Genomic DNA, 7500 nt, shown 5'->3' with positions numbered 1-7500 from the left:
GTGAGTTGGACTTGTGATCGGAAGGTTGTGAGTTCAAATCCCGCCTGAAGCCACACCACTACTAGTGTGCCCTTGGGTAAGGCACTTAGCCCTCAGTTACTCCAGGGGGAATGTCCCTGTAATTCGTAATTGTAAGTCGCTTTGGATAAAATTAATTAATTAACCCATCAGCCCAGCGGTTGGTCAGTTGTTTAGCTTGATCAGCCAATGGAGTACAGCCTTCTAGAAAAAGGTGCTACCAGGAACCGTCAACGGCAGAAAACAAACCCCTTTTTGGAACTTTCTAAGAGTTTATATCCACTAAGCTGAAATCTGCTAGTCAAGTGTGTGTGTGTGTGTGTGTGTGTGTTCAGCTCTCCCTCTAGTTAGCTGATGGCGAATCCTCTGCTTGCTCCGGCAGTACGGGTGAAATGATGAGACTGACACAATTCGGTTTGATTTCCTTCTTCATCTATTAAACAGATTGTAAAACTAAACACAACACATTGATATCAGTACATGTAAATAAACAGTGAACAAACTAACAGAAAAAGATTTAACAAGCTACACAATCATACAGAACTCCTTACCAACTCCCATCTCTCTTCACACTGTCATTCCGATTCCCTGCCACCCAGATTACCTCCATTAAGCCCGCCCCCATTTCTATCTAAGCCAATCACTCTCTGCATGCATACTTTTACCCAATCAAATGAATCAAACAAAAAATAAACTCCCAATCAAATACCCTCCCATGGATTAGCCAAACACCTCCCACTTGGTCCATTGGTCCTTTGTGCCTAAATGGACCACAACTTTCCCTCTCTTTAATACAGTTATTTTCTACTGCTCCTCCACGGGAAGCAGCACGACCACCCGCCCAACGTCTCGGTCGAGCGTTGGGAAGAGATCGTGGCCCTCGCTCCTTCCTCGTCCTGAATCACCCACGCCTTCTTGCGCATCTTCAATAGGGTGCCAGCCAACCCCTCGTGGCTCGCCCCATGGGCCTCCCCTGCCAACAGAGTGCTGATCCATGCAGTGTAGGGGACAAGTGGGATTCCCACCTCCTTCGCCTCCTGGATTCCTCCGGAACACACCAGCAGCCCCGGCCCTTCGACCCTCTCAACTACCAGTCCGTCCCAAGTCGTTTTAGGAAACTCTGTTCCATCCTGTGCAGCCAGACACAGGTCGCGGAAAGCTGCGTTCAGCTCCTGGACGCCGAGGCTAACTCCGCTTCTTGTCTCCCTCGGGCGTGTAGCCTCCCACTTTGCGTCTTCTGGAGCCCTCCCGCAAACCAACCACTGCCTAACAGCTCGCCGGACCCACCCAACTACCCGAATGAGCCTGCCTATCTCACTGAAGCGTTCTGGCTCAATCAGGTCCATGAGAGCAGCGCCCCAGAGCCTCTCCCTCTCATGCTCGGGGTCCCTGGAACTCCCAACCGGTGTGGATGTCCCCTTTGCATTTGCTTCCTCCTCAATGCCGCATTTCGGGTCCAGCCCCTTCCTCGCCTGAGCGCGTGTTACAGCTGCAGTGAACGCTTTCCGTTGCAGCATGCTCACGCTGTCTCGAGCACTTGCAGCCACCTCCGCCGCGGATTTCATGGGCCACTTCTCCACTGCCCACGCCAGGAACTCCGGACCATTCTGCCAGGTCGAGCCTTCTCCCATGCTTTCCGGCGGGCAGCCTCGTGTGACGAGGTCTGAGACATTTAGATCTCCGGGGATCCACCACCAGTCGTCAGTAGGTCCAGCCCTTTGGATCTCTCCGATCCTGCTCGCGTAGAATGTTTGGTCCTTTTGAATGGCCCCCATGACGGTCTGGCTGTCCAGGAAATGAAACCATCTCTCCACGCCCAGTCGACCTTGCTTCTCCCAGAAGCCCTTAAGCCTGGATGCGATTACGGCCCCACACAGTTCGGATTTAACGACATCCCCTTTCTGAGTTATCGGCGTCAATTTGGCCTTTGACTCGACCAGCCTTACAGCCACTCCCCTGGATGTTTCCTCGCTCAGCTGATCAGGCAGCACCAACACCTCTGACTCTGGCTCCACATTGGCCCTCGTTTCTGCAGGCTTGCCCTCTTTGCTCCTCCCACTTTGACCCGACTGGATCCGTGGTTCCGGAGCGAAACCTCCAGCGTTGAGCGTCCTCTCGATTCCCTCCGTGATGCTCCTCAGCTCTCTCCTGTCGCCATGAGACGCTAGAATGTCGTCTACATAGGTGTCCTCCTCAAGTGCTCTCCGCTCTTCTTTTAGGTGGGCGACCTCTGGCAGCCTTGCCGTCTTCCTCATGGCCAGCTGGGCGATGCATCCGGCTGGCTTGTCCCCGATGTTGACGCGGGTAATTGCGTAGGTTTTGATCTTCTTTTCCCCTGCGAGAGTCATCTCTTTCCCGCCCGGCTGACAATTTCCGCAGCGACACCCTCCACACTTTAGCTCGCACGCGGCGCTGATGCTATCCCAGCTCCACCACTCGAGGACCTCTTTGCTGCTTGCAGCTGTTCTCCCGGTCTTTTCATGACCTTGCGGCTTCTGGTCTCCATCCTCTTCTTTTGCGCTGGGCGTCTTGCAGGGGATCTCCTCAAATCTTACTGCCTCCGTTCTCAGAGAACGCGCAAAGTGCGTCTGGGAGTTGTGTGCGGATCTTTCCCAACTTTCAAACAGGTCTGGGTGCGTTCCTCCCACGGTCTTCCCCAGAGGCCCGTCCCACAGCACTAAGTCTCCCGTCCCTCTTCTCCACCGTGGAGCGAGTCGTCCCTCTCGGTGGCTGATCAAGAGCTCGATTTCCTTAGGTCGGACCAGCTCTTCCTTCTCGACCCCAGGGAAAAACTTACAGAGTCGCTCTGGACTGATGACCTTGTCTGCACGAGCGATTGTGTCGAGCCCGTAACATACCATCTCGTGGGGACTCCATCTGTTGTTGCTCCACGCCCTGACCTTTAGCAGGTACTTATTAGTCTTGACCTTGACCTTCATTCCACCGACTCCATGCACAGTCAGTGTTACTTGCTTCCGCTCCAGTCGGAGCCGATCGGCGGCCCGGTTGGTGATATAATTTGTGTCGGAGGCGAGGTCTATGAGAGTTCCCAGGTCATATCCATCTTCTGTTTTGACTGTCAATATCATCATTAGTACTGGATGTTCCTCTGGCCCATCCTCTGCGAAGAGACTTCCGCCTTCTGCGCCCGCGCTCAGCGTCATCGAAGCCTTACTGGTGAATGCCTTCGCCCTCCTCTCCTGTTCAGGGTTGAGTCCCAAAGAATCCAGGAATTCTCGTTGCTTGTCAGCGAACCCTGGCCCTGTCCTCTTCCCCTCACTCCATTCGGGACACAGAAGGTAGTGATGACTTGCCCTTCCTTCATCCCGCTTGCACACTCTGCACAGGTACCGGTTACTACACTCCCCGTCGGCGCCGTGCATGCCCAAACATTTCTGACAGGCTTTGCTTTGCCTTACTATGGCTCGTTTCTCTGCCAGACTGACACTCTTGAACTTTTGGCAGAAGAATATTTTGCCACCGTGCTGATCGCTTCCACAGATGTCACACTCTTCTCTTCTTTCCGAGTTCCTGCCCGTGACTCTGGTTTCACCTCGATGTTCCTCCTCTTCTTCATCTACCGGTGAGTCTCTCTCCATGGCCCTCGTGAATGCCCTCTTCTCCCATCTGACTGGCCTCTCCGGTGTTCCCCCAGAGGTCTCCGTGGAGCCTCGGATTCGATCCATCCCCTCGAGGATTTTTTCCTGCCTTTTCAGAAACAGAAGAAGAGCATCGAACCGCTTGTCTGGGGCGACTTGGTTTTTGGGTTTGGTTACAAAAGCAAACCAGCCTTCCTGCACACGATCTGGCAGTTTGCTCTCGATGGCCCTAAGTACAAGTGGGTTCTTCATAGCCTCCACTTCTCCTAAGTCTGTCAGGTCCATGAGGGCTCTTTCCACTGCCTGAATAAGGTCGATCGCTTTCCTCGGCTGGTTTCCTTTTACCGCTGGTATTCTTTCCAATTCCTCAATAATTTGCAGCGCGATGGTTGCCTTGTCTCCAAACCGATTCTCCAAAGCTGTGAATACGTCTTCCGCTGAGCGGTAGCTCGAGAGTTTGAGCTCCTCGAAAACCTTTCGGTCTATGCTCTCGAGGAGGTGGAGTTTCTTCACCTCTGGCGACCCCGATGGGTCTCCCTGCTGCTGCAGGCTCTCCCAATCTTTCCGCCAGCGATGAAAATCTCTCATACATCCGCTGAACACGGGCAGCCTTGTTGGAGGGAGTTTGATCTTGGCTCTAGTGCGGTTGCCTCCATATGTGGCGCTCTCCAGCCCTGCCTCCCGGGCTTGTTCCCATGCTTCCCGCTGAGCCTCCAGTAGTTTGGCGCGCTCTTGAGCGGCTATTTCTGCTGCCTTCAACTCAATCACGGCCGCCTTCTGCCTTGCCTCAGCGATCTCTTCTTCGGCCCCCAATTTCACCTTCGCTGTCTCCTTCTCAAACTCGGCCACGCTATCAGCTGACTTCAGTCTTGCCTCAGCGGCTTTCCTTTCCAGCTTGGCAATGGCTTCTTTATTTTCTCTATTTGCCGCTCGATCTTTGGCCTCTTCTTCGGCGAGAACGTCGGCCCTTTCTCTATTCGTCGCTCGATCTTTGGCCTCTTCTTCGGCGAGAACGTCGGCCCTTTTCCTCTCATCTTCGGCGAGAACGTCGGCCCTTTTCCTCTCATCTTCGGCGAGAGCGTCGGCCCTTTCTCTATTCGTCGCTCGATCTTTGGCCTCTTCTTCGGCGAGAACGTCGGCCCTTTTCCTCTCATCTTCGGCGAGAGCGTCGGCCCTTTTCCTCTCATCTTCGGCGAGAGCGTCGGTGGCCATTTGCTTTGCTGCGGCGGCCTTGTCGGCCATTTTGTCAGTATTCTCCTTCTCAACTCTTCCAAATTCAGTCACAAACGTTTCCCAAAGTTCATCCCTTTTGTCCTCCAGCTCCTCTAGTGACTTTCTCGTGTTGCACGCCTCAACTACAGGGATCCACTCCCCCCAGCTTGATAGCAGACTTCGCGCTTTGATGATGAGGTTATCTGTGAGTGTGCTTCGTTCTTTACAAACGTCGTGGGTTGCCTCCCCTAGACTGATCCTCTTCGCGCCTTCGTGACTCCTTTCTGCTCGTCTAATTGTGGATGAAAGTTCGACTCCCGCGAACCTTGTCCACATGTTGGCCTTTAAGACGTGACCGACCTGTTCAATCTTCTGAGCTCTCTCCTCAGCGGCATTGGTGATGTCTTGAAGAAGCTGACTGTTACCTGTCTCAGGTTCCTGACTTGCTTTGGCCTTCAAACCTTCCTCATAATTGTCGTCTGCAGAGTTTAGGTCTTTCGCATTTGACAGGAGCGCTATCCACTCGCGTTTCATGTCATCTTCGCCCATCAATGCCACTGACCTGATGATGTGGCGATATCCTCTCTCAAAAGTGACTGCCAACTTTTCCCTTTCGGTCTTTAGTGCCTCCATTCTGCCTGTGACTCAGAAATAACCTGTGTGTACCTGTTTCGTCTTTCTATCTTATATCTTCAGCCCTCTCTGACTCCCTGAGCTGATTTGCGCTGGTCCCTGCACTTCCTTAACTAGTCTTCGGCAGCGGAACCAGGTTCACCGTGGGGTCATCCCAGGGATACTGCTAAAAATAAAATAATAAAGTGGGAGAGGATTTTCCTCCCCCCGACGACTTAATACCCAGGTACACACAAACCTATTTTAATGCAAACAGTCAATAGAGTCACAGGGAAGAGTGCTGGGTGTGGGTAGCTCTCTGGGTAGCTGCTATTAGCTCGCAATTCCTTTCTTGGTGGGTCTTGTAGGTTAGCCTAGCTGGCTGTGGATTCTTGCAGTTGGGTTAAACAGTTGAAGCTAGCCGTGGATTGTTTCACTCCTTGCCTGCCTAGCTAGCTGTAGCTTTGAGTGCTATAAGCTCTACCGCGTGCCTGTGCGCTATTGCGACAACAGGGCTAACGCTAGCTTAGTTTGCTAATGCTACGCTGGCTAGCAAGTGGCTAGTTAGCTACGGTCGCGGGTGCCACGGCTCCGTTGCCGGCCTAGTTAGCTGTAGCTTTGAGTGCTATAAGCTCTACCGCGTGCCTGCTGCGCTATTGCAACAACAGGGCTAACGCTAGCTTAGTTTGCTAATGCTACGCTGGCTAGCAAGTGGCTAGTTAGCTACAGTTGCGGGCGCCGCGGCTCCGTCACTAACCTGACCAGGCTTTAGCTTGCTCTTATCTCCGGTGAATGGGTCCTCCCGGAGCTTCTGTTGCGTCCAACCGGGCTTGTGTTCCTTAGCTAACTGACGGTCCGTCCTCCTGCGGTCGTCAGCGGGTGTTTTACAATTGTTCAGCTCTCCCTCTAGTTAGCTGATGGCGAATCCTCTGCTTGCTCCGGCAGTACGGGTGAAATGATGAGACTGACACAATTCGGTTTGATTTCCTTCTTCATCTATTAAACAGATTGTAAAACTAAACACAACACATTGATATCAGTACATGTAAATAAACAGTGAACAAACTAACAGAAAAAGATTTAACAAGCTACACAATCATACAGAACTCCTTACCAACTCCCATCTCTCTTCACACTGTCATTCCGATTCCCTGCCACCCAGATTACCTCCATTAAGCCCGCCCCCATTTCTATCTAAGCCAATCACTCTCTGCATGCATACTTTTACCCAATCAAATGAATCAAACAAAAAATAAACTCCCAATCAAATACCCTCCCATGGATTAGCCAAACAGTGTGTGTGTGTGTGTGTGTGTGTGTGTGTGTGTGTGTGTGTGTGTGTATGTGTGTGTGCCTGCCTGCCTGCCTGTGTGTGTGTGTGTGTGTGTGTGTGTGTGTGTGTGTGTGTGTGTGTGTGTGTGTGTGTGTATGTGTGTGTGTGTCCATGTGTGTGTGTGTGTGTGCGTGCCTGCCAGTGTGTATTTAGGATAGTGTATTCTATGTCTTGTCATTTGTATGTATAATCCAGTGTGTTATTGTAGTAGAAGATAGTGTGTTAGATAGTGTGTGAATGTCGTGTCTCTTCAAGACCTTCCTGGTAGGCGTTATTTCCTTCAAAATCGTAAATGTCCAAAAATGTGTGTTTGTCACTCCTTCTATGAAACTGAGCTTTTTAAAGATAACATCTGAACTTCAAGTTCTAGAACTCTTGTCACCATGGTCACCATGGTCACCAACCCTGATCCTGACTGGCTGCCCCAGAGCCCTAACACACCTGGCAGGGTTGCCAGATGGGGCGGGTTACCGCCGAATGGGCTACTTTTGATCACACTGGGCCGCAAAAAAAGCATTTGGGCGGTTGGGCTGGATAAATAGCATTTTAGGCGGTATCAATCAGTGCGTGAAAGTTACAAAATGTGTGAAGTTAAAACACACACTCTAGTAGCTACATACAATGTGCAGGTTTTATTTTATTTTACAAACATCATTGGCAACAGACGTACAGTTTAGGAGCAGGATATGGGCACCTGCCCAATAGTAATTAGCGGTTTTCTGACAA

At 51.7% G+C, this 7500-nt stretch overlaps 1 protein-coding gene across 1 annotated transcript in view; it reads left to right on the top strand.

The window, feature by feature from the left end:
- Positions 1–7500, top strand: part of LOC308150176 (voltage-dependent P/Q-type calcium channel subunit alpha-1A-like) — a gene marked incomplete at both ends in the record, with an annotated part of 259861 nt that overhangs the window by 138827 nt on the left and 113534 nt on the right.

Source organism: Nansenia antarctica, assembly GCF_963989245.1.
Source record: "Nansenia antarctica genome assembly, chromosome: 2".
In the NCBI taxonomy this organism is placed as follows: Eukaryota; Metazoa; Chordata; class Actinopteri; order Argentiniformes; family Microstomatidae; genus Nansenia; species Nansenia antarctica.
The sequence above is the reverse complement of the archived record's forward strand: the minus strand, read 5'-3'. Positions and strand labels throughout refer to the sequence as shown.